The following is a 26,044-nucleotide window of genomic DNA, read 5'->3' as shown; positions in this document are numbered from 1 at the left end:
GCCAATTAATAATACCTGCTCTGAACCTGACCATAAATATGAATTTTCTTATAAGATCACTCAAGCTCAATCAGTAACACAAGCAAAATTTTAACCCCAAAATGTAACTTTTCAATGATTAAATCCTTACTTGTGACTTTATTAATGTTACTAACTGTATTACTTATATCCTGTCTATTTTATTAAATTGTTGTCTCCTCCATTTCCCAGTGTGTAACTAGGCCTTCAACAAGATTGATGAAGGTTAAACATCTTGAGGAAATAGATAAAATTTATAACCCTGCATAAAATAATTGTAATAGTGTGGTTCTATATATGGGAGTGAGCAATGAGGGGTAAACATCTCCTTGATCATAATAGACTAGTAAGACAGGTGATCCAGAGAATTTTTAGTATCAACAGGGCTTGATCCAAAACTAGCGCTTTGAGTGGCATGTCAACAGATTCTTCACCTGATCTAGGAATGAGCCTTCCTAGCACCGTGGGACATAATTGGTCACGAAATGTCTCCCAAAATATTGGTCAAATTTAGGACCAAGAGGGAGCATTGTGAACGAAAATACGGCAATGTGAGTGAAAATACTGCAACCATGTCAGTAAACAAAGAATGCTGACACCAAGTCATCAGTGGCTGCCACCACCCCCCAGTGGGGACAGGCCTGTAGCCCAGCCTCTGCAGCCACTCACAATGGTGCACCCTGAGCAGACTCAAAAAGGAAAGAACAGGATACTGGCCCTAGATAGCTAGGTGCTTGTCAAAGGAATGGATTCAGTGAGCCCAAATGTTTGCTTCCTCCCATACACAGAAAAGCACTAAATTCTTTAACTTGAGATGCCTGGCTTTCTTTAGATAACAAGTAATCTTTTATTGTTCCAACTACCTGGTCTTTGTTGTAAAGCTCCTATATATCCTAGCTCCTCCCCTACCTCTTCAGAGCAGTCCCTCAGAGCGATCTGAGAGGCTGTCATCCTGGTTCGAGTCCTCCCGCCAAATAAAACGTAACTCTTAACTTTTAGGCTGCGTGTTTATTTCAGTCGACAGTTTGTATGTTACTAATACAGTTGCTACTACTCAGTTGTATTGTATTGATTTAGACTCTCACGTCTCTAATCATGCATTATTGTGTATTACTCACCTTTATGTTTTACTTCTGACATCTTCTATTCTTAATGTTACACTAGAAGATGGATTTTATACTACCCATGTCAAGCCTCTGGCCTGGTACAATTCTTGTATTAGCCCAATAAACATTACTTCTCTCAGTATCTCTCAGGTACTCATTCTGAAGCAACAACCTCAGGTTTGGCTACCTGTTAGTTTAACCTGTCCCTAGGAGGGCAAAAATGGTTTTATTAGATTAACTCATGCAATTTCAAATTGCAAAAAAAATGCATTATTTATTGCTTTTATCATCTTAGCCATCATCATTCTTGTCACCACTTCAGTAGCAACGGTGTCCCTTATTAAATCCATCCATACCACTCAAGTTGTTAATCATGTTATGACTAATATTACTAAGGTTATGATAACTCAGACCCAAATTCATAATGGAATTATGCATCAGCTTCAGGCTTTGGAAGCCTCTTTGGAATGGCTTGATAATTGACAACAAGCCATTGTTGATCACGAGCCCCTGCACTGTGATTGAAAACATAAGATATGTGTTACCCCTCTTAAATATAACCGCTCCTCATATTCTTGGGGTGTTATTAAAAAACACCTTCAAGGAGTTTTTTCCTTCTGATTTGCAAAATAATGTTGAAACTCTTTATTTCCAGCTGCATCAACAGCTCATTTACATTCAAAAGGAGACTCAAACAAATATGAAACAGGAATTATATGATAATATGATAATATGAAACGACTTAACCCTGCCAAATGTCTTCATGGTCTCAACCTCCTCATCTGGGTTATTGTTGGATTTTGTATAGTATTCGCTTGTGTTTTTCTTATAGTCTGCAAGTTAATTTACTCCCTTCATGCCTCTTCAAATCAGCAGTGCCAGGTGATGATGTCCTTTCCACAATAAAGAGTGATCTCTTTCAATCAAAACAAAAAGGCAGATATGTGGGAGCCCATGATTGGGTTAACAAATTGTAACAGACCCCAGGTTGTCACCTTTAAGAAGAACAAATGTGCTTAGCAACTGCTTTGCTAGCAGGTGCCTGTGCATCCGCATTCCTGTCTCCTTGCCATAAAAAGCAGATACAATGCCTTGCTTGCATAGTTGAGGTTTTAGATAGCACTCTGCCCCTTGCAAAGCAATGACCCAGGCCCTCAGCTATAAATGGCTGGGCATGCCTGCTGTTTAGATAGTCTATTATCCCCAAGAAAAGGAACTGGCTGGTCCAGTGGTCTGCTTTGTAATTAACATATCTAAAGAATGTATCTTGTTCCCCTCTCCCCATGACTTCCCTAAAGATACACTAAGCCTTTGTGCTCTTTGTGGATTCTACAATCTCTGTCCCATCCTGTCTTTCCCTAAATTCCTGTGTTCCATCACACAACTGTTAGTGATTTTTCCTTTGATTGTACACAATAAATGTGGGAGAATTTGAGAGGCTCGTGGAGTTGGTCCCTGACTCCCTCTCACTCTCTTGACTTTCCACAGAGACTCAAGTAATTCATTCCATCTTGGTGGGACTTCTATCAGTCATGACCCACAGTCAGTCTGTTCAAATTAACTGTTCCTTCTCACTTCAATTTTGGCAGGCTACATATTTGTAAAAACTTGTCCCTTTGTTATTGGTTGTTCAATTTGTTGGAATAAAACTTTTTATGGTATTTTCTTGTGATTTAAAAAATTGTGCTATCAGTTGCTATTTATTCTCTTTCACTTATATTTTATTTATGAGAATTATCTTTTCTTCACGGTTAGCATGGCTAGAGGTTTGTCAATTGTGTTTACATTTTAAAATAATCTAGTCTTTATTTTATTGATCTTTTCTATTGATTTTAATCACTTTTTATTTCCTCTTTGATTTTTATTATTTTCTTCTGCTAACCTTAGGTTTCATTTTTCTTTTTTTCCCTCTAGTTTTTATAGGTAGTAGCTTAGGATGTTTATTTGTGATTATTCTTGTTTCTTGAGGAAGGCCTGTATCACTGTGAACTCCCCTCTTAAAACTGCTTTTACTGCATCTCATATGTTTTTTAATTCTGTGTTTTTTTCGATATTTCTCTAGAGGTATTTTCCAGTATCTTCTTTGATTTCATAATTGACCCTTTTTTTTTATTAATAGCATGTTGTTTTGTCACCATGTGATAATCCCTCCCCCCCTTTTTTTTTCTGTTCTGTGATTTGTATCTAGGTTTATAGTGTTCTGGTAAGAAAAATGCTGAAATAATCTCTATCCTATTAAGTTTGTTGAGACTTGATTTGTGTCCTATTATGTGGTGAATTCTAAAGAATGTTCCATGAAACCTTTTTTTGTTCATTTGTTTCATTTTTCAGTTTTCTGAGGTAGAATTGTTACAATTTGACTGCAGGTATAAAATATTGCATGTAAAAACATATACGCAATATACAGTACATATATTTTAAATTTACATTTAAGTACTGTTCAGTGTCTCCAAGAGTGTTTAGAGCTTTACCTTTTTAAATTTCCTTAGTTATCAAAGCAATAAACAAAAATAAGAATTGATTCAAAAATATACATATACCTCACTATTATCAGCAACATTATTTATAATTAACGATATGGAAGCAACCTAAGTGCATATCAATAGATGAATGGATAAAGAAGATGCAATATATATATCCAGCCATCAGTCACGAGGATTTACAGACTTCTCTTTCAATACAACGTACTCAAGCTCCCATCATTTCCTTTTCTCATTCAGCTTAATTATTTTTACATGTTTTCTCTTTTCTTTTGCATTGATTTCTTCTCTTTCCCACTTTTATTTCTTTCTACTCTTTAAGAAGCCAAATTAGGAAATGTAAGTCCATTCAAGAATCTCTTCTACTTAATGTGTACTACAGCTCCTTGTTAAACTTCTATCAGAGAATTTTGTTACTTCATTCTGACCCGTATTTATCCTTAGTGGCTGGCAGGCCCTCTGAGCTGACAGCTTCTTCCAGGAAAGAGCCCCATTTTAGTCCTTACTCCCAGAGCATTTATTAACAAGCATTTAGGGAATATCTACAACATGCTAGATGATGGAGACACATGGACCGTGCCTCCCGCTCCCACCTCCAGGAGACAGTCCCTGCAGGAGAAAACCATGTCACAAGCATCTTAAGCACAGAGGGAGACTGACAGACCCCACTGCGGGGCAGGCCCAGGAGAGGCTGTCCTTTGACTTTTTTTTTTCCAGTGTTTTATAATTGAGATATAATTCACATATAATAAAACTCACCCACTTAAAGGGGTACGATTCAGCAGCTTTCTGTATATTCACGGTTGTGCAGCCCTTACCATCATCTTATTTCCAGAACACACCATCACCCCAAAAGAAATCCCCTGTCCATTAGCAGTCACTCCCCACCCCCCTCTCCAGCCAGCTCCTCGCAAGCATCATCTGCCCTCTGCCTCTGCATGTGGCTATTCTGGACATTTCAGATCACTGAAATCAACACTACATGGCCTTTTGTGTCTGGCTCTTTTACTTAACATGCTGTTTTTAACGGTCGTCCATTTCAAAGTGGTATTAGCATCTTATTTTTTTAAAGGTTATAGTTTATTAGAAGGTGGTAAGTACTGTCAAATAGAGAGGAGTATAAGGGGTGGGGTTTCAATGGGAAAAGGGGGGGTTGAGCCGTCAGGGTGGACTTCCCAGAACAGGTGGCCTTTTTCATCTCCCCACTTTTTATTCATTCTTATGTCGGAATAATATTCCACTACATGGAGATATTGTATTCTGTTCATCCACTCAGCAGCTACATATGGACAAGGTCTGGAAGAATGAGTGTAAGAGGTTCCTAACAAGAATTTCATTCGAAGCAAAGGGCAAGCTGTGCTTTAAAAAATCCAACACACAGAGGCACAAGGGAATTCGACGCGTTTCTGAGCAAAGGGCATGCTTGCTTCGGCAGGACTACCGTGCAGGGCTGGGGTGGATATTGGCAGGAATCACGGTGAGGGAATCACCTGAGAAGACTCACCACTGCAAGCAGCTCAGCCAATTCTCCTCCCTCATCCTGTATTTTTAGAGCTGTGTTTCAAGGTTTTCTCTTATTTCAAGTAACAGCACTTTAACTACACATCTGATCATCTGCATCAGACCACCTTACCTCCAAGCCACAGAAAGTCATTCACTGACCGGAGCAGCTCCAGAACAAATGGTGATGGACCAGGGAGTCCTGAAGCATCCCGGCCTGCAGGCACAAACCCCCTCGTATTTCCGCATGCGCCCTGGTGATGTCCAGAAAGTAAAATGCACAGAAATGTCTCACTGCTGGTGCACGACGTCTGCCCCAAAACTGCCCCGAAAGCATGCTGGCAAAGCACTACTCAACCCTCTCAATACAAAAAAAAACAAAAAAGCAAAGAAGGCAAATTTAGACTCTACAATTGAAAACCAGCAACCATCACTGCCAGTATCTGAGCTGGAATGGTCCTGACTTCGAAAAACACTGCGTAGTTATTTTTCAAATGTGATAGACATATAAGTATTTCATGAAAATGATATTATAGAAGGATTTTTCTTTTCAAAATTTCCAGTCGCAACATTAGCACAAGAATATTTATGTTTCAGCTATAATATCTATCTTCTACTTTCTTAACATTTAACCTATTATTTTATAAAAAGAGCTATGCTGCATATTATAAACCAACTGTTTGGATTCTGCAAACAAGTTCTTTACAAATTCACAATTTCAGAGCAAGATTTAAGGATACTTTGAGAGCTAGGGCCTGGGGCGCTCACTAACAGCTCTTTAAATACTGACAAGGATGTGCTATTAAGTAATGCAAAGGCTCTAATTCCGTGTCAACTCTGAAACCAAAGAAACTACACCGAAGCCTTACTCTATCATTTCAGAATATTCCTATTCTTTTGAATGTTAAATTTCTTTAAAGATAAGATATTTTTGAGAAAAACAGCAGCTATATTCAATTTCCTTTCACCAAGAAAGCAATCTTTATCAAGAATAAAAACCCCTATGGAAATGCAAAAGACGGTGCATTTCTAGCTAAGTGAACTTGCAGATCTCAACACAAACTTAAATCCTATCAGATCTCACTTGAACGAGGTCAACAAAGTCCTGGGCTACCCTGGAATTTAGCTCTTCTGTTCCAAATATTGGCTGAGCTAAGACCATCACACAAGGCAGGGAAGGACAGAAGAAGAAAGTCAGCCTGGCTGCCACCATCTGCTTTCTTCCAGCCACAAGGCGCAGCTAGGGCAGCCCCGCTAACAAGCCCTCCCCATAAGGAAATACTACATCCACACTGTCCCTGTTGTCCCCACGCAGCCCTGACGCCCCTCTCCCACTGGTCGCCTCCCAGCCTGTGAGTGGTCTTCTAATGACCCTCCCACTCAGTGGCACCCACCCCCTCTTCCCCGCTACACACACACACACACACACACACACACACGAAAGAGAGCAAGAGCGAGAGAGCGAGAGTGCGAGAGTACGAGAGAGCAGGGGCAGCTTTCCCAAATCACAGATTTGATTACATCACTCCTCCACTGAAACACTTCGGAGGTTCGCTGGTACAGTTCTAGCCCCACCCCCGCCCCGCCTCTCATCGCCCAGCCTCACCGCAGTACCCAGGTACCCAGTGACCTCAGGGGCCCCCTGACCTGATGCTTAGCTACTTCCCACCTGCCTCCGGGCTCAATTTGATTGTTTCTCAAGGAAACCTTCCCTGCCTCCAATCCCCGCACTTTGGTTTAGGTTTCCCTGCTGTGCTCCTAGAACATTCCAAGCTAAATCAACTTCTGACACTGCTAAGCTCGCAAGAAGCAAGTACATTTTGCTTACTACTGTCAGTTCACCCCTCTCCCCTAGACACTTAGAGGTGCACGTGTTATGAATAAATGAATGAAGGGGTGGGTCTCATAGGGAGAGACAGACCTGCTCTCACCGGTCCCGACCCCTTCTTTCTGTAGAACATCAGAAACAAAACCAGGAGTACCTCTCCTGAGGGTCACTTTCTGCAGAAAACTTTCACTGCCTCCTCTGTCAGTTCTAGTAAGAAACAAGCTCCTCCAAAGCCCTCCACCCAAGGCCCTCTCCAGTGTCCTCCCCAGCAGGGGCACCCTCCACCCAGGACTGCACAGGGCACTCTCCCTGAGTCCCCACCCACAAACCTCCAGGCCTCTGCCCGGGCTGCTCCTGCCACTTGAGCCACCCTCTTGACCCCTTCTCCTGGCTGATTCTTACTCTGTCCTCACAACTGAATGTAGAGTCCATTTCCTCTAGGAAGTCCTCTCTGATAATGTCCTTTAGCTCTTGGCTGGGCTCCCTCTACAGCAGCACTGCATAATGACCAGCTGGGTGTTTGTCCACCTGCTCCTTTGAGAACATGAACTCTTGTAGGCCACATGGGAATAAGGAGTGAGAGATGATAAGAGGGGTGGGAGAAGCAAAAAAGCAAAAATCACAGCCCAAGTCCCAAATTCAAGGAGCCTTTCTCAGAAAAAAGAATAAACTATTTCATACGTGTGCAATTTGGCTACTATTTTTGTGGCTCGTGGACATCAAGAGCTTGATGTTCTAGTCCAAAAACAAAGTTACATGCAAAGAAATATATGTACTCATGTCCAAAGGAAACCAGAGATGCTAAACAACAGTTTGCAGTTAGAATCCAAAGGAACTTTGATAAAGGTAATTTCTCTCTGTCTCCTTTTTTTTTTTTTTGGCATCATATAGTTTTAGAAGTATTTGCATGACTAAGATGATTACAGCCCTTGATTCTGCAGTGGAGCATTTGGGACCAAGGAAGCCCAGATTACATTCACTGTGTAAATGCAATCACACCAACACACTGACAGGTGCCCTGGTGTTGGAGCTGAAGTTCCAAAGCAGACAACCTTAAATTCGAAGACAGCTCTAAGTAGAAAGTAAGAAATGCAAAGTTCTGTACTCAATTTCATATGCTATTTGGGCCATTAACTGATAGTGCATCTTGCCTAATGAAACCCAAAAATGAACTGTCAACGTCGATTTTCTCCAACTGATCATTTTATGCTAACATTGGATACCAAATCCTCACTCCATACAGAAATCTCAGGCCTACGCTGCAGCACAGTTACATCCCGCGGAAGAAAGCCGATCAAGGGAGAACTGGAGAGTTCCCCTTCAGAAGCTGTTAAGTCTGGTTTTGCACCTGTACGTCATTTGCAACCACGTCATCGTCAAAGGAGTAAGACCTTACATCTGTGGGGCGTAAAGTACTGCGGTGCTTCCGAACCATCAAAGAACACTGAGCTTTGTGAAACAGTCCTGAGGCACTTAAATCACGTTTTCTGAAAGGATCCAAAACTGACCCACTTCACCATTCCAAGTACAACAGGGAGGTACCGGAATTAGTAGAGAAAACATGCCCTTGAAGTCTGACAAGGCCCTGGTTGAATCCTGCTACAGCATTTACTAGCCGCTAAACGGACCAATTCCTTAACCCCCCTGAGAAGGCTTGCCAATCTGAAAAAGGGGGCTGCCACCGCCCACCTGGGAGGCATGGGTTTGAATGCAACATGCAAGTAGGGCAGCCGACTGGTACCTGACACGGGGCCTGGCTAGATTCCCTCCGCTGCCCTTCTCCCCCTTTAAACTTGCACTGTTCCCCCGGTAAGGATCAAGTCCCCGGGACAGAATGCCAGATTCTTTTGTGTATCCCCGGATACATGCCTTACCCTTAGGAGGCCAGAAAAAGTACTGCCTCCTCCCTAGTCACTATCCGTGTTCTTAAGAGTTTCGTTTTTTTTAAGACTACTTGGCAGTGAGAATATTCCAGAACTGTCCAACCACCATTCTCCAGTTTGGCTACCCTCCCAACCCCCATCCCCTCTCACCTCAGATCCTCTGTCTGATCGCCTTTTGTACGTGGAAAGCGGAAAACGGAAAGCGAGTCCGCTGGGGTGGGGGCCCCGCAGGCCTCACTGCCTCCCTCACAGGTGAGTGTGACTACTTTCTCCCCACTCCCAACTTCAATTCCAGCTTCTGAGGAGGTGTCCCGCCCAGATCTTGCGGCTTCCGCATCTTCCTGAGATGCACATGTGGCCACGAACCTCCCTTCTGATTTCTTCCTGGGCGGCACCGCCCCCCTCCCCGGCCCCTTAAGGATAAATGGCATTGCTCTGAAAATCCCAAACGCCGCTGACTGACACACCAAAGCTGCATGACCTGGGCTTTCCTCCAGCACAGGCACAGCCCTGCCCCTCCTCAGCCTCAGTCTGTACATCTAGATATGAGCTCATCCACATGCAACGCTGTGAACACCAGCTAAGAATGACGACTCCCAACGTGTAACTCTAGTCTGGCTCCATCACCTAAGCCCCAGGCTCATAGACCAGAGTGCCTCTTTGAATTCATAGCTCGGATGACAAATGGCATCTTAAAATGCCTCATGTCCACCATTTACTATGGAATTCAACCCCTTACAGGTAACTCCCAGGTTCCCATTTTAGCAACAGCCCCAGCACCCACATAGGTGTTTGAGGTCACATTCAATTTCCCCTGTTCGCTCACCCCAGCCCTGCCCTGGAATCAGTCCTGTTATTTCTGTCACTAAGCTCATCTCAAGTCTGGTTCTGCAGGGACCATGGCCGTAACCCCACAAGCTCACAGCATGGTGCAGTGAGCCACAGTCCTCCGAAGGGTGCTCCCTGGAGAGGGAGGCATCTCCTGGCATGGGTCACCTCAGAAGGCACTGGATTCTCACAAAGGAGGCCCAGGAGATGTGACTCAAAGTTCTCCTGTGGTCTGAACTTCGAAGGGCCTGAGGTCTGGGGGAGCTCCTAATTAGCAGACACACATGCCAGTGAGCAGGTGAGGATGGAGTAACCCAGGCAAGTCTGTTCTCACTCCGACCCCTAGGCTCTCAGGAGCCACGGGAAAGGCCTGTGTCCAGGGCACAGCCCAGCCATCACAGATCCCAGCCTGCATTTGCCAACTCGGATAGCCTAGACTCCTTCTACTTGTGACACTTAACTTCTGTCCTGTTCCCTCCCAGACTGTGATAGACTCTTTCAGAAAGTCTGGCCTGTCTGAAGCGAGACCAAGTCAGTGAAGGATGAAGTGTCCACATTTGGACCAGAGCATGAAAGGAGAAACAAGGCCTCATGGCCAGCATGAAGGTGGTGGCCAAACCCTTCCCCCGGGTGAGATGAACCAGCTTGGGGGGTGAAAATGCAAGGTCCTAGGTCGGTCAGAACATCTACCTTCACGGCTGACTGGGGTGTTGGATTCTCACTACCACAAACTAACGACACGGCCGTCAGTGGTGGACGTCAGCTGCAACAGACACAGAGTCAGCTATTTACTGCCAAAATGAGTTAAAAGTAAAGGCTGGTGCAGGGAGGCCTGCACGGCTGCTGAGGCAAACCACAGACCCGGCTCTGAATGCCCACTGGCTGAAGCAGAGAGGAAGATATGGTCCCCTTTAGCGGTCCATGTGTCCACCAGTTCCAGATGAGCCAGCTACTTAGGAGAAGACCATGTTGTCCTGATACTCAGAGAAACCAGCCTCTTAAAGGGAACTAAAGAGTGGCATGGATTTTAGACCTGCTTCTGCCCCTTTACGAGGACAAAGTAATGTAAATGGCATGGGGAAGGCAAAAGCAAAGAAAACCCGGTGACTGCTTCCTCCAACAGCGTCCCCTGCAGCTGCTCACCCCCGAGCCTGCCACGTCCTCACCAGTGACCGCCGGCCTGGAAGCGCCGTCACGCACGTCACACAGCGGCAGCCAGGAGCCGCGTGCCGAGCACGTTTGTGTAAAAGCCAGAATCAAGCAAGGTGCTGCAGACTTTGACTTTCCACGTGAAAATACTCATGAAAAACATCCCTCAGAAGCCGCCTAAATCAATTCGCATCTCACCTCCTCAAAACAAACAAAATTAATAAGGGCTCATTTGTCACCAAATGTAAGGAGGACCAAACATGTTTCTCAAAGCAAGGATTCTACCAGGTATCAAACAGCAGCAGGTGACATGCTAACAAAGCAAAATTTCCAAAAAATTAGAAAATAAAAACATGACTGAGATAATACATGAATCAAGGCAACCATTAAGTTCTTGCTTTTTAAAGCAATGGAGGCAGCATGGAGGGCAATCTCGCTATTTCCAATGCAGGGTGTACACAGACTACATTTTCAGACCCAACAACATGCTCACAGGGAGGTCCAAGAGAAAACAGAAAAAAGAGAAAGAAAAAGAGGAACAAGCAAATATTAGAAACCCACAGTGCTCCTAGCATCAGTGGCTGTGGCTACTCTATTGGACAGCAACTCCAGGGGTCCCACCAGGGGTCCTGGCTGAAAAGGGAGAGTAAGTGTCCACACTAACACTAAAAGGATCTACCTGAAACAAAGGCGGATTCACTTTTAAACGTCTGAAAACTGGCGGGCTGCCCCTCCCTCCCCCCTTGGCTACAAGACAGCCCTCCTCCTTGCCAATCCCTTTCTGGATGTAAGGAAGCAACCCAGCACACAGCCAGGGCAGCCGGCCTCCAGGTAGGCTTATCTGCTGTCTGTCCAGGCCCACCAAGTCCTCTTTCTCAAACGGGTTGCAGGGGAGGGGGATCTTGTCCCTAGAATTGTTGGGGGCCCCGTCCAGGCTCTTGGACACGAGGAAGATGAAGAGTGACTCGATGATGTCCTCGACCTTCTTCTCCACCACTCTGCAGTCCTTGTAGGTAGAAGGCCACATCAGTGGGCAGCTGCTTGACCACCTCCCCATGCAGCCCAAAGGCAAAGGGCTGAGGGTCGTACAGCGTGGTACCATACAGCTTCTCTGCACGTGGAGCTTCTAGAAGGTCTTGTCCAAGAGGCAGTCGGTGATGGTGACAAGGCCCACGACCTTTCAGTGGGTCTGGAAGTCACTCCACCCATTCTTGGGCCCGTAGTGGTGCCTGTAGTGGATACAGAGTGCCCACTGGGAGCCGCACGGGCTGATCTGGCTCACCGAGGAGATTCACTTATAGATGCAAAAGAAATTCTCTTCTGAGACGATCCCCAACAGGTTGGACCACCACGGGGAGATTCTGGTTGTCCTCAGCACACTGCACATAGTAGGGATTCTCATGTTGCAGGCCCTGCTGAGAGGGGAGAGGAGACTGAGGTACACACTCTGCTGTGGGCTGCAGGCCCTTCTGGGATGCGGTGACCTGGTATGTAGCAGCCGTAAGGCAGGGAAGCCCAAGCAAAGCCAGGGGTACAGTTTGTCCTCAGCGTCTGCACATGGCTACCATAGCTCGGGTCATATTACACAGCTTTTGGTCTAGGCTTCCAGCCCCTGCAGAAAAGGGTCATTTCTTGTTTGCAGTTTCCAACATCTAGCCAGGCCATGATGCAAAGTCAGTGCTCAAAAATGCTGAATAAAGGAATGAACAAAGGAAATGCTTTCCCCACCCCCCTTCAGCAGAATATAAAGAAAAGAACCACAGTGGGATCAAAAGATCTGGATTTCAACTCCAATTTACTTGAACTCCTAAGCTGCAGAATAATGGATAAGAAAACTTACCTTGGGGAGGAGGGTACAGTTCTGTGGCAGAGCCCATGCTTAGCATGTATGAGGTCCTGGGTTCAATCTCCAGTACTTCTATTAAAAAAAAATGAAACAAATAAATAAACCTAATTATCCCACATCAAATATTAATTATTTTAATTCAAAATTCAGAAAAAGACCTTGCAATTGACATAACATTGTAAACTTGATTATACTTAAATTAAAAAAAAATCCTTGCCTTACAAGACTATATCTGAATTATGGAAGTTTGCAAATGTATAATGCCTAGGGTACAATCTGCATAAAAAGTGGGGGACTGTACACATTTAATATCCCTCCTTTATGAGCTATATTTCCTTTGGGGGGGTTATAACCTCTCAGAGCTAAATTTCTCAGATAAAAAAAGAAAATATTACATGATTCTCTGTATTGCTGAAGAATTAGTTAACCCAATGAAAGCATCTGACACACAGAGGTTACTCAATAAATGTTTGTTGAATGAATGAATAAACACGCAAGTGAATGCTGCCCCTGTCACAGACCATCACAATGATACTGCCTGGAAATTCTTAGCCCACGTTCCACCCGACTCTACACTAACCATGTGGGTGACCTGGGCAGGCCTGTGTGCTTCTCTAAACCCCAATTTATTCACGAATAGAAATGGGAGTAGTAACACAAACCTCAAAGTGTTAGTGAGTCAATAACAAATTGTACTACAATTTTCCAAGATGGAATCATAAAAGAAAACTGGGCAAAGAGTCCATAGGCTCTCTCCATATTATCTCTTACAACTGCATGGGAATCTACCTTACATCTCAAAATAAAAAGTCCAATTTTATTAAAGAGGCTATTGAGATTAAATGAGCTCACTGTCTTAAATAAGGAACACACAGTACAAATAGGACAATGCACAGCCCATGAGATACTTAGTAAACTTTCCCACCGAGCCCACCGGTCCCTCCAACTCCAGAGCACAAGTATGGGTCCTCATGGCCAGAGGCCACTGCACCTGAAGCTAACAAAGCTAATGGTCCCCACTTCCAGGATCCCCTGCCTCCACCCTAGGTCTAATTTTGTATTTGTAACTTTCTTTTCTTATACTTAAATAGGAATACCCAATTGCAGAGCCTTCAGGTCACCAAAACCTGACCACGGAAATCATGACAGCAGCCCTCCCCAGTGAAACAATAAAATTAAAAGCCATATCCACAAGAAGTCTGTGTAATTCTAATGGCAGGAACTTCATCCTGGACTGAGAGAAAGAGGACTGGGGAGGAGGAGGAAACTGGGGCCCCCAGGCCCAGGGGCCACCTGCCCCATGATGGAATTTAGTCTCAACCCACACACTCCAGGAAATTCAAATTACACATAGACAGAGTGCTATGGACAAGATTTTTTTTTTTTAAAGAAACCCCTGATTCTCTAACAGGTCAGGTTTCTATTGAGAAACAAATGGCTTATGTGTATATTGTTTCATGAAAACCTAAAATAATATCACTCCAACTTGACACGTGAAGAAACGGAGGAAAAGAGAGGTTTATCACATTGTGCAAGATTTGAGAGAGGCCACGTCAGAGGCTGTATTTAAATCCAAGCCCCTGCTCCAGTTCTCACACCAGAAAGTGTGACATACTGCCCCCTTCCTGCCCCCTCCCTGCAATAAATCTCCTAAGTCTTTTCTGTGCTACCTGGAAAGAACCAAAGTCACATTAACTTTCCACAAAGAGCTGTGTCACCCTTTGGAGGACGTATCAAAATCTGAAGAATTAGGGTTGGAGCAGAGATTTGAGTTCTCAGTTTCTCAAAAGGAGACATGGGTTTAAAAGAAACCAAAAAGCACTTCTCTAGTCTAAGCCCTCATTGTGCAGAGAAGGAAACGGAGGCTCAGAAGAGATGAGGAAAGGGCCTTATTTACAAATCTTGCCTCAGCGCAGCACCAAGCCAGCGCTGGACACTGCTGGGGAAGGACGAGGGAGGCCCAGGAGAATGAGTGTTAGAAAAAGGAAAGAGAAGAAGCATACAAGCCCTCTCTCTACACCGACGTACCAAGCAGTTCCACCAAATTATCCAGTATGGGAGCCGCCAACATTAAGGTGGGCTAAACAGGTTATAGAAACCTGGAAGTCTCAACCACAGTGGAAGTTCCAACTTTTATATGGTTTTTCCCAGTTCAAGCATGAGCTCAGCGGGAGCTCCGTGCCAGGCACAACACAAGGCATGGAGTTGTCCCAAATACAGATCTCTATGAATACGTGTGCAAACCACATGCAGGCCCACCAGAAGAGAAACGCCCACAGGTAAGATGGAATTACTGAAAATGAAGGCAGCTAACCAGCATATATTACTAGCAAAAAGGATGTAGCTAGAAATACTCATGGACATAGCAAACTGTGGTTAGCAAGTGGGAAAGGGGGAGGGACAGTTTAGGAGTTTAGTATGATCAGATACACATTAGTATATATAAAATAAATAAATGACAAGGACCTACTGTATAGCACAGGGAACTATATTCAATTTCTTGTAATGAGTTGTACTGAAAACAATCTGAAAAATATACATGTACACATGCATATATATAACTGAATCTCTGCTGTACACCTGAAACTAACATTGTAAACTGATTACACTTTAATAAAAAATAAGAATTTTAAAAATAAATAAATAAATAAAAGAACACTGTAATCCCCTTAGCTGTAGGTGGTGGAGAAAACTGGTTACAAGCACCAAGTCCACTCGATCACTCCAGCAATGGCTGTCACTATTTTTGACCATCAGGGAGTCAATTGGCTTCACAGAGGTTATTTTTCTCTTTTCTGAAAAGCTACAGTTGCAACCAATGATATATATATAATCTCATTATTTACAGACCCAACAAATTAGTGCAGACTTTCCATAGGCCAGGCTCTGGACAGATGAAAAGAGAGGGTCCCAGATACATTTATGGGTAGAAAAAATTTATGCCACAAATACACTAATTCTTCCTGTTCTGATATATAGATTCAATGCAATTCTGATTAGAATTCCTACCAGATATTTTATGGAATGCAACAAGTTAATTTAGGGTCAGGAAAAGCCAGGAAACTTCTTTAGAACCACCACTGGGGAGGGGTGGTTAGATCATTCACTTCCACTGTTCTTTCTGAAGTGATGAAGACGTTCTGGAGTAATAATGGTTGCACCATTGTGAATATGCTAAAAGCCGCTGAATTGTACCATTTAAATGGGTGGACTTCACAGTGTGTGAACAATATCGCAAAAAAGCTGTTCTACGAAAAAATATTTCTGGACCACTATTTTTCCCTCTATATTACTAGTCTGCCCCACAATTTAAGAAAAACAAGAAAACAAAACCCAACAAAAATTTGCCAGGAGATCTTTAGGACTGCAATGTTCGTGGGTCTCCAAAATGCCTCTGATGTTGCTGCTCCTGTTAACACACACTAGTTGGGCTGGACTAGTTAAGGACTATATCTTTTTAAAATCGACGGTCACATGTTTCACCCTGGGAGACGGGAGGATGGAGAATGTCACAGCCTCATGCCCTCATCTCTTTTGTTTTGTTTTTGTTTTTGGAGTAGACAAAAGTTTTTACTGCAGGGCCAAACAAGGAGAACAGTGGCTCATGCTCAAAAACCCTGAACTCTCTGATAGTATTTGAGGTGAATTTTTTTTTATTAGGGTAAAGTTTTTAATAGGCAAAATGAGGATTGAGGGCTTCCAGGTGTGTGACTTTCTTCTGACTAGTTGGTGGTGGGTAATAGGGCCCTGTTCCAGGAATCTCGTGCTCAGCCTGAAGTTACCATCCTCCACCTGGGTGGGGGCCTTAGCTCCTGCAGAACAACTCAAACATATTAAGTATAGCCCTGCCCCTACTCCTCAGCTCATTTTTAAGTGAACCAAGCCCTGCTTTCAACACTGTGATCACGCTCACTATAAACACAGGTGACATCAACAAGCACCACCATCCTAACCGCAGAAAAAGTATTAAGGGTATTTACCTGGGGAAGAAACACTGAGGGAGGAGAAAGAAGCATGCTCAGCGTTGGCGCTTTCTTTTCCCAAGTCTCCGCCAGGAGAAGCTAGGCTTTACAGCCAGAGGATCTCAGCCCCAGGGAACAGCGTCCACGCCACTGAGCTGGACCTCGGGGACAGGGAAGGAGAGGGGTGCAGTCTAGGGGTGGCGGGGCAGGGAAAGCGGCGGGGAGCGCGGGCTGCAGCCCCGCTCGGAGGCCAGTCCAAGCCACTGTCCCCGCCCCCTCCCGGCTCCGCAGGTCCCGCCAGCCCGGGACGCAGCAGTCCCAGGGGCGGGGCGGGGTCTGCGGCCGAGGAGAGGGAGCCCGGGAGGAGGGGGCTCGCAGCGGGAGAACGGAAGGGGGCGCCGGCCGCAGACTGAGGGGAGCCCGCCTGGGGCGAGAGGTGGCAGGTGCGGGCCGCGGTATGGACGGGGAAGGCCATGTCCACGGGAGGTTCATGCCCGGCCCTGGACAGGTGTGGCCTGGGCGCCAGGGCAGGTGGCGCAGGCAGAGGGCGCTGGCTCGAGACCCTCAACTGGATACTCGCTGACTCGAGCCCTCGCAGGCTGTGACACGCGGACCCCCTTCCCCAGAGCCCCCAACCTTCCACTTACACAGCCGGAGGTCCCGACCCGGGGCAGGAGCCAAAGGCCTACTGGGCGACAGAGCCGAGCAGCCACTGGGGCTGATCCCTGGCTCGAAGCTGGAGCTTCGGACCCGCGGTCCAGCTGGCATCCAACCGTGGGCATGCGCGGGAGGGCCAGCGATCCGCTCTGGGCTCTGGGTTCTGCGAGATACACTGAGGAATCGAGGGAGGGAGAAGATGGGAAGGGGAGAAGATGGGAAGGGGAGAAGATGGGAGGAGTAGGAGCAGAAGCAAAAAGTGGAGGGAGAGAGATGGACGTAGGAGGAGCAAGGAGAAGCGAGAGATCTGGAGGGAGAAGGGGGAGGGGAGTAGCAGACATGAAGAGAAAAAGCTTTACCTTTAAGGGCACACTGAAGGAGGCGCCAGTCCTGCCTCCATGCCCCTCTCTAGCCCCTCAAGGCCAGAAGCTCAAATTTCACCTCCCTGGTCATGCCCTGCAGCCAAGACCCTGCAGAACCCCTACAGGGATCACACCTGTTGCCCCCAAGAGAAGCTGGGCTTCCTGTTGCTCCCGGAACCAAACACCCACAGGCGTTGTCGCTTAGAACTACCTTGGGAAGAGTATAAATTCCCCTTTTACAAGCTGGGAAACGGAGGCAGGCATGATCTTTGCCTTAGCTGCATTGTCCCAGGTGTTGGGCTGGCAGGGAGCGGGAGGTACAAGTTCAGAGACCCAGACAGAGCAGACTGCCGGAGTGTCGGTGCATAGTCCCCATCTCTCCTGGGTAAACCACTTTCCACCCTAGTGGAACAATGAAGGGGTCACAGTACGTCCCTTGGTGTGGGAGAGCTGTCCTCAGTACCAGTGCCCAGCTTGCTATGTAGATAGGAGTGTTCTCGAGTCTAAACTCATTCTCCTCAATGCAGGACAGGCCAATAGATCAGGAGACCAGGTGTTGGGGCATGGAATAGCAAGTTTCTGTAGACCTAGATGGCAAACTAATGTCCTGGAAAACCATCTCCCCAAGTCAGAATTCAGGCTCCTTTCCTACTTGCTTTGTTGTTGCAAACTTCTTGGTGTAGGAATTTTTTGTTGTTAGAATTCTTTGTTCTTGCAGCTATCCACCTGGGTCAGATCCCTGTAAACCTCCAACAAAACAAATGTTATTTTCTATTCTGCAACTTGTTATCTTTATATGAATGGAAAAATGTTAATATCCTTAAAGGTCAGAGCCTTCAGAATAGGCTCTCCTGTCTATTTCAGGCTCTAGGCAACATTGTTTTACAGAAGGTGCAGAACCAGCAAGACTAAGCCTAGGAAACAGAGCACAGGGTTAAAGTCAAAGGAACAGATCTAATACAGAGTCTGATTTGTTCTTCGCTATTATAGAGGCAGAAGCCACTTGAGGATTTAAATCCTTTTAGGTTAAAAATAAGTAAAACTTCAAAGGAATTTACATACATATGTTGAAATGTGCATAAAATATTTGGAAAAGCTCACAAAAGATTGTAAACAGTGGCATCTCCAGGGAGGGCTGAGAGAACAAAGGATGAGAGAAACCCTTCCCTTGTGTATTTTTGTGCTGTTTGATTGGTTTTTTTTGTTTTTTTTTTGTTTTGTTTTGCCATATGCATGGGTTTCTTTTTCAGTTAAAAAAAGTGTAATGGAGGGAAGGAGTAACTAGCGCAGCAAGTACAGCAGCCATGGAAAACTGAGCCGTCACTTTCGCTTTAAGCCAGGAAGCATTTATTTACTCTCTCCTATGTGCCCAGTGCTGTTTTATGACTTCACTTATTATGTATATTTTTTATAAAATAATAACATGCTATCCCTGACCCCTGCCCAGGGGAGCTGGTGGAAAACCTATTGAGTTTTTATTGAGTTGTTTTCCAAGGAGTATAAATGAGTTATAAACAGAACACATCTTCAGGGCAAACCAGGTGGAATGGGTTTCCAGCAGGCCAGACAGCTAGGAAGGGTTTTCAACAGAGATGCCCAGAGGCTGAGAGAGAAAGCCTCCAGGGCCCCACAAAAAGCTGCCCAAAGTGGTTTCTCCATGGCACTATTGTAATAGGAAAGAAGAAATCTGACTCCATATTACATCTTTTTCTTTGACTTTAACCCTGTGCTCTGTTTCCTAGGCTTAGTCTTGTTGGTTCTGCACCTTTTATAAAGCAATGTTGCCTAGAGCCTGAAATATACAGGAGAACCTATTCGCAAGGCTTTGACCTTTAGGGATATTAACACTTTTCCATTCTTATAAAGATAACATGTTGCAGAACAGAAAATAACATTTGTTTTGTTGGAGGTTTACAGGGATTTGACCCAGGTGGACAGCTGCAACAACAAAGTATTCCTACACCAAGATGTTTGCAACAACCAAGCACACCCCCTTCCCCTTTTTAATATAAAAGGAGCCTGAATTGTGACTAGGAAAGATGGTTCTCCAGGACAATTACTCTGCCATCTCCTCAGTCAGATGGCTTTCCAATTAAAGACGCTTTTTCTTGCCACAAAACTTGGTCTTCCAATTTATCGGCCTGTCCTGCAGTGAGCAGAATGAGTTTGGACTCAGTAACATAACCAAACATTGAAAGTATTCATTTGGTATATTAAATGACTTGCTTCTGCTGGTCTTTATTTCTGACTTTTTCTTTCCTTGACTATTCCTGCTATGTTTATGAAAAATCTGTCAGTCTGCTCTTGTGGACACATTTACATCTCTAGCCACTACCCTTCCAGATAAGAACTGATGTCACCAAAATTGCTAAGAGATATTACATGGTTAGAAAAGACCAGAAGTGTGTACTGGCTGATGTTCAGGAGCAGGCTGGGACACCTGACAAGATGTCATAAGCATGGATAGACAGCTGGGCACCAAAGGAGAAGCTTCTAAGCCTCCATGAAGGACTTGCTGGATAAGAAGGAAAAGTCCCAGATTGTAGATCTGATTCCACCATGAGCTTCCTGGGTGAGGCTCGGCAAGTCATTTAAGTTCTCTAGGCCCGTGCTGTCCAACGTGTGAACCACCAGCCACATGCAGAATTATGAAGTTATTCTGTAGCCAGGCAGAATTATAAATAAACATTTTATAGCAAAGGCTCAACACGTATGATGTTTAGAAACATTAGTGGTTTTCTTGCCCTAACAGGTTATCTTTGTATGTCTTGCTTTCTGTTGTTTGCAACGCCCGTGACTAATGATTCCCTTATAGTGAGGTATTTTGAAGTTATAAGTTACTAGACACAGTACCGTCATATCACAGTTGAAAAAAAAAGATCCACATAAGCCAGGCCATTTGATTTAGTAGTTATGAGCATGGTCTCCGGGGACAGCCTGCCTAAGTATAAACTCTCACTCTGCCTCTGGGGGGTTCTGTGTGAATCTTGGAGAAATTATTATTATTGTTGTTGCTGTTGTTGTTGTTATTTTACTTATTTGTGCCTCTTTTTCCTGACCTTTTAATGGTGAGGAATATGTAGACTCTATCTCCTACTGTGCTGGCAGGATTAAGTGATTTAACGTCTGTGCTGCCCACTTCCCTGGGTTTCAGCATTCTCCAGGCAATCAGTGTCAAACTCAGAGGCATTCTTCACTGTCTTACTCAGTCTGGGATGCTGTAAAAAATTACCATGGGTCAGGTGGCTTAACCAACCAGCATATTCCTCAAGTTCTGGAGGCTGAGACATTCAAGATCAAGGTATCTGGGAGAGGACTGCCTTCATGGCTTGAAGATGGCTGTCTTCCCACTATCTTCATGGGGTGGAGAGCAGAGAGAAGCAAGCACTCTGGGGCCCCTTATAAGTGCCCTAATCCCATTCATGAGGGCTCTACCCTCTTGACCTCATTTTATCCTACTAATCACCTCCCAAAGTCCCTGCCTCCCAATACCATCACCCTGGGAGATGGGGTTTTGACATATGGATTTTGAGGGGATGCAAACCTTTAGTCCACACATTGGCTAACTCTCCCCAACATGCAGTCATCAAACCTGTAGCTATTTTCAAAGTCATGTTTATATCTCTCTGCCCATTTCCATTCATAAATCCACTAACACTGAAGCCCTGTTAGATTTTATTCCTTATTTTTCTGGTAGAGATTTAACTGATTCCTCTACTCCAATGCTCTCCTCACTCCAAACAGTCTGCTTAACAGCCCTGCCAGGTAGGTCTTCCTTAAAATACCTTCCCACTTCACCTGGTTGTTTGTTAGGTGTAAATGTCAGAATCCTCTCCACACCCCATCCTAGACCTTTAATCCCTTACACTACCGCTCACTATGTTATTTTCCTATTACCACTGTAACAAATTTCCATAAGCTTAATAGCTTAAACCAGCACAGATTTATCACCTTATGGCTGTGGAGGTCAGAGATCCAACACAGTTCTCATTGGACTAAATTCAAGGTACCAGCAGGGTGCCTTCCTTCTAGAGGGTCTAGAAGAAAATGTTTCTTTGTTTTTTTCTTTTTTCCAGTTTCCAGCGGTCACCCACCTTCCTTAGCTTGTGCCCCACGACTTCCTTCATCTTCATGGCCAGCAGCCTTTCTTAACATCGCTCCATGGCTGCACCTCCCTCTGAACTTAAACTCAGATGGGAAATGTCCTATGCTTGTAAAGACCCCTATGATTACACTGGGCCCACCTGGAAAATCCAGGCTACTCTCCCTATCACCTCATCTCAGGATCCCCTTGTCCCACCCCACTCAGGCATTATGTATGTGGCTGTGACACTCACCTTGGGTAACATTTCCTCTCGTGAGCAATTAAATGTTCAAGACATTTGTGAACGGCTTTTTGTTTTTCTTCCTAAGTCTTTCCACATTCAGTACGTCTGGTGAGATTATACAAATCCTGTTTATTTGTAACCTGGCACTAATCTTTAACAACGTATTATGCGTTTAAAAGGCTAATAGCCAATTTAGAAGGAAAACCCTCTATGATTTTTTAAGATTTTTGTCCTACCTGTCATCCCTTTTACTGTCTACAGTAACATGTCACAGGTGGCTTCTCTGTGGGGGTGGGGGACACATTGTTCTGCCACCACAGTCCCTTCATTCACACCAACGTGCTGGTCTCCTAACAGAGGATCTATGCTCCCAGCTTTGCTCACTTCCCCCTCCATTCCGTTGACGATCCTGTTCCCACCCCTTCCTTCGTTCAGCACATCAGGATTTCATGACCACATTCTTCTCTAAATGGAATGGATATTGTGCATCTAACGTCTAATAATTGTCCTCAGTGTATACGTACACACTCACCTACATGTCTCCCCACCCATCTCTTTATTTTACTAGAATCTTCCAGAGGAATCCGTTCCATCATGATGATGGTGATGATGATGATACTGACAGTGATGACAGGGGCCTCTCAAGGACTCTGATAAAGAGGGAATCAAAGAAGAGAGGGAATTATTGCAAAATTGCCCCAGAAACCGGTTAAAGGTAAATAACTGTTATAGTGTTTAATGAAATCGACTAAAATTTAACTATTTTTAAAAATTTATATCACTGTATTTTAAATTTTAAGGTGAATTTTCATTCACCACTAACCAAGATTTGAATTTAGGACCAAAATCTAAGAGGACTTCTATCTTCTAACAAATTGTCCACTAGCCTTTTAAACACGTGATTCTTAAAAAAAAAAAAGTTAGTGCTGGGCTGCAAATAAGTAGGATTCATATAATTTCACCAGACACACTGAATGTGGAAAGACTAAGGAAGAAAAACAAAAAGCCATTCATAATGTCTTCAAACTTACGTTGCACACAGGAGAACACGTTAGCCAAGGTGAGTGTCACAACAACATGACGCCTGAGTGGGATGGGGAAGCTGATCTTCCTCATCAGACATTTATGCTGATTTGTTAGATGCCAACACAGTTCCCTCATTGGATTTGCTTCTAATAAATATGGAACAGTTTAGCCTCTACCAAAAGCAGACTAAACATTTTCCCCTGCCACCAAATCTCTGGAGTGAATGTCCCCACAAGAGGGACATGATTATATTTCACAGGAAACTCTTCTTGAGAAACAACAGGCTTTTTGAGGGCAGAACTACTGGTCCCCCAGGCAGGGCTGGAGGAAAGATTGAGGGGACGCTGGAAATACAGGGGGAGTCACTTCAGATAGTGCTGCTCAAGTAGCCAAAGACATCCTACCAAAAGTTTCATGAGTCAAGGAGCCTGTGAACTCTGAGCAGGTTGTTAAGACACAGCAGTACATAACTAGCATCACAAGTCAATTGTATCATGTTTTGATATTGGAAAATAATTAGCCCATTGCTCTCTGAAAATGCAGCAGTAGCAACAGAAATAATAAACACTGACCTGTCTTGGAGATAATAAACAATAAACAATTCTAAATCTGCAGGATTCCTTGACAATATGCAAGCCATGAGCTAGATGTGTGCTGCAGATACCTCTTACTGCAGGGCTCAATCCTGCAAAGCACAGAACTAGTTTTCTCAGCAGGGAACCAAGTCAAGATTTCTAATCTTGAGAGGTTTACTATATGGCAGGAAAGATCAGACAAATAAATACAGCTAAATATGAATAAATACAATCAAATATTATGAAGTGTGTATGGAGCACAGAAGAAGAAAAATTCCTTTCACCTGGGATCTAGAGAAATTCTTCAGAAAATGTAGCTTTGAAGATGGCCAAAAACATGGGTGGAAATTTGGCAGAACAGGATGTAAGAAAATTAAAACTTAACTCTAAAATTCATATAAAAGTGCAAAAAATCGCAAATATCCAAAACAACTTTGAACAAGAAAAATTTTGAAGACTTACACTATCTGATTTTCAGACTTTTTAAAATAAAGCTACAGTAATCAGATGGTATAGTATTGTTGTAAAACAGGAAAATAGAATAATGGAACAGAACAGAATGTTCTGAACTAAACCAACACTTAGATAGACAGTTGAATCTCAGTAAGGATGCAGTGGAGAAAGGATCTTTTCAACAAGTCATGCTGAACAATTAGACATCCGTATGCAAAAAGAGAAAAATGAACTTTGACCCATACCTCACAAAATACAGAAAAATTAATTCAAAATGGATCATAGATCTTAAAAGGAAATCCAAAACTATAAAACAGCTAGGAGGAAAAGCATAGGCTTAAGCAATATGGCCTTGGGTTTGGCAAATACTTCTTTGCTATGACACCAAAAGTATAATCTATTTTAAAAAGTAACTGATATAGTGAACTTTATCAAAATGAAGACTTTTCAAAGCTCTTCAAAACACTGCTAAGCAAATGAAAAGACAAGCCATAGAGAGAAACTATTTGCGCCAGCTTACCCGCACCCTGACCGCACCGCGCCTGCCCCCCAGCAGCAAGCCCACCTGGAGACGGGAGTCAGGCTTCTTGGGCAGCAGAGGCCGCCCCCAGGCTATGCCGCGGGGTGGAGCGGAGCAAACTGCCGGCTCCCGGGCTCCCGGGCAGCAGAGGCCGCTCCCAGGCCCGGTCTCCGGGGAGATGGGAGCTAATCCACCAGCTCGCCAGGGGCAGTGCTACTCCCCTCCGCTGCCTCTGCCGCTGCTGCTGCCGCTGCCGCTGCGGCCGCCCCTGACCGAACCGCCCCGCCTCCCAGGAGCAAGCTCACCTGGAGTCCGACTTCCGGGAAATCTCCTGTGGCCAAGGCCTCCTCCAGGCCAGGCTGCGGGGAAGAGAAGTAAACAAGCGGCTTCCCTGGGCAGCCCCCTTCCGCCGCCGCCACCCCAAACGCACCGCATCCGCCTCCAGGGGTCAGGCTGACTGCGAGGATGTGCACCAGCCTTCTGACTCTGGCCAAGAGCCTGAGCACCTCCCTGCACCCCAACACCCCTGCAAACCCTGCAGCCCCTGCACTGCATGCGCTCTTGAACCTCTGCACTCCCTGCACCCCTGCACTCCCTACGCCCCTGAACTGCCTGCACCCTCCACAGCCCGTGCACCCCTGGCACAACTTTCACCTTGCACCACCTACACCCCTGCACCCCTGCATGTCCCACACGCCACCTCTTAGGCCTGTGGCAGAGCCTCTGCTGTTGCACCAGCGTGCAGGGACTCATATCCTATCCTGGCCAGCACATGATGCATCAGTGAACCTCTGGGGTTGCCTGCCAGAAAGTATATGTTCCCTGCCAGTAGGCTGGGCCACTAGGGTGAACTCTGTGAGGTCACCCAGGACGGGCTCAGAGATGCTGTTCTCTGGGAAGAGAGGAGTTGAAACCGCTCTTGAGGGCAGAGCTGTGCTCACCAGGCCGTCCACGCTTCATGTTTTACACAGGGCTTCAGAGAAGAGAAATGGATCCAGCCAAGTAAGACCGGCCTGCTGTGCGCCCACCTCAGTCCTGGGCTCTGAGGCTGACAGACTGGCTCCCACCCTCAGGGCCCAGTTTGGGCACCTGAATGGCGCCTTGGAGGCATCTCATCAGTTCTGAGGAAGAAGCCTGGCTGCTTCCACCCCATGGCCCTCCCTCCCTCTGTGCTGGCCTCAGGAAGGTTCCTTATTTGGGGAAGAAGGCAGCCCACCCCCTACCCCACCCCTCACCTTTCTCTAACCCAGACTGGTGCTCTCTCTGCCCCTCAGAGTCTGGAAAGCCTTCCCTCTTCAGTTATGTCTCTTCTGAGATGGACTTGCTTCCACTCAATTCTAGGCGAGCATGCAATGTGGGATGCCCTGGGTAAGAGAACCAAAATAAATAGTTTCTTCTGTGAGATTTTCTGTTTATCTACTGGGGCTGGGCTGTGTGTAGTTTGCTACAGCTATTGGTGTGAGAGGCTAAAGCCACCTGTGTGTCCTTGTTTTCATCTCCCCGCTGTGTTTGGGTTTTCCCTA

General features: G+C 45.1%; 1 long non-coding RNA gene across 2 annotated transcripts; it reads right to left on the bottom strand.

Annotated features, from left to right (window-relative positions):
• Positions 1 to 11,952: 11,952 nt before the first annotated feature.
• LOC116278547 (uncharacterized) lies at positions 11,953 to 24,706 on the bottom strand. 2 transcript variants are annotated; one of them, XR_012067550.1, is made up of 3 exons: positions 24,567 to 24,706; positions 12,633 to 12,710; positions 11,953 to 12,204 (listed from the first exon to the last, which is right to left on the bottom strand). It is a non-coding gene; the product is annotated as an uncharacterized lncRNA (long non-coding RNA). The 2 variants fall into 2 exon arrangements; XR_012067549.1 differs by having other exon boundaries at positions 11,957 to 12,207.
• Between the last annotated feature and the right edge of the window lie 1,338 nt (positions 24,707 to 26,044).

This window comes from Vicugna pacos, chromosome X (assembly GCF_048564905.1).
Source record: "Vicugna pacos chromosome X, VicPac4, whole genome shotgun sequence".
NCBI lineage: Eukaryota > Metazoa > Chordata > Mammalia > Artiodactyla > Camelidae > Vicugna > Vicugna pacos.
Note: the sequence above shows the minus strand (reverse complement) of the source record. Positions and strands in the feature narration are given on the sequence as shown.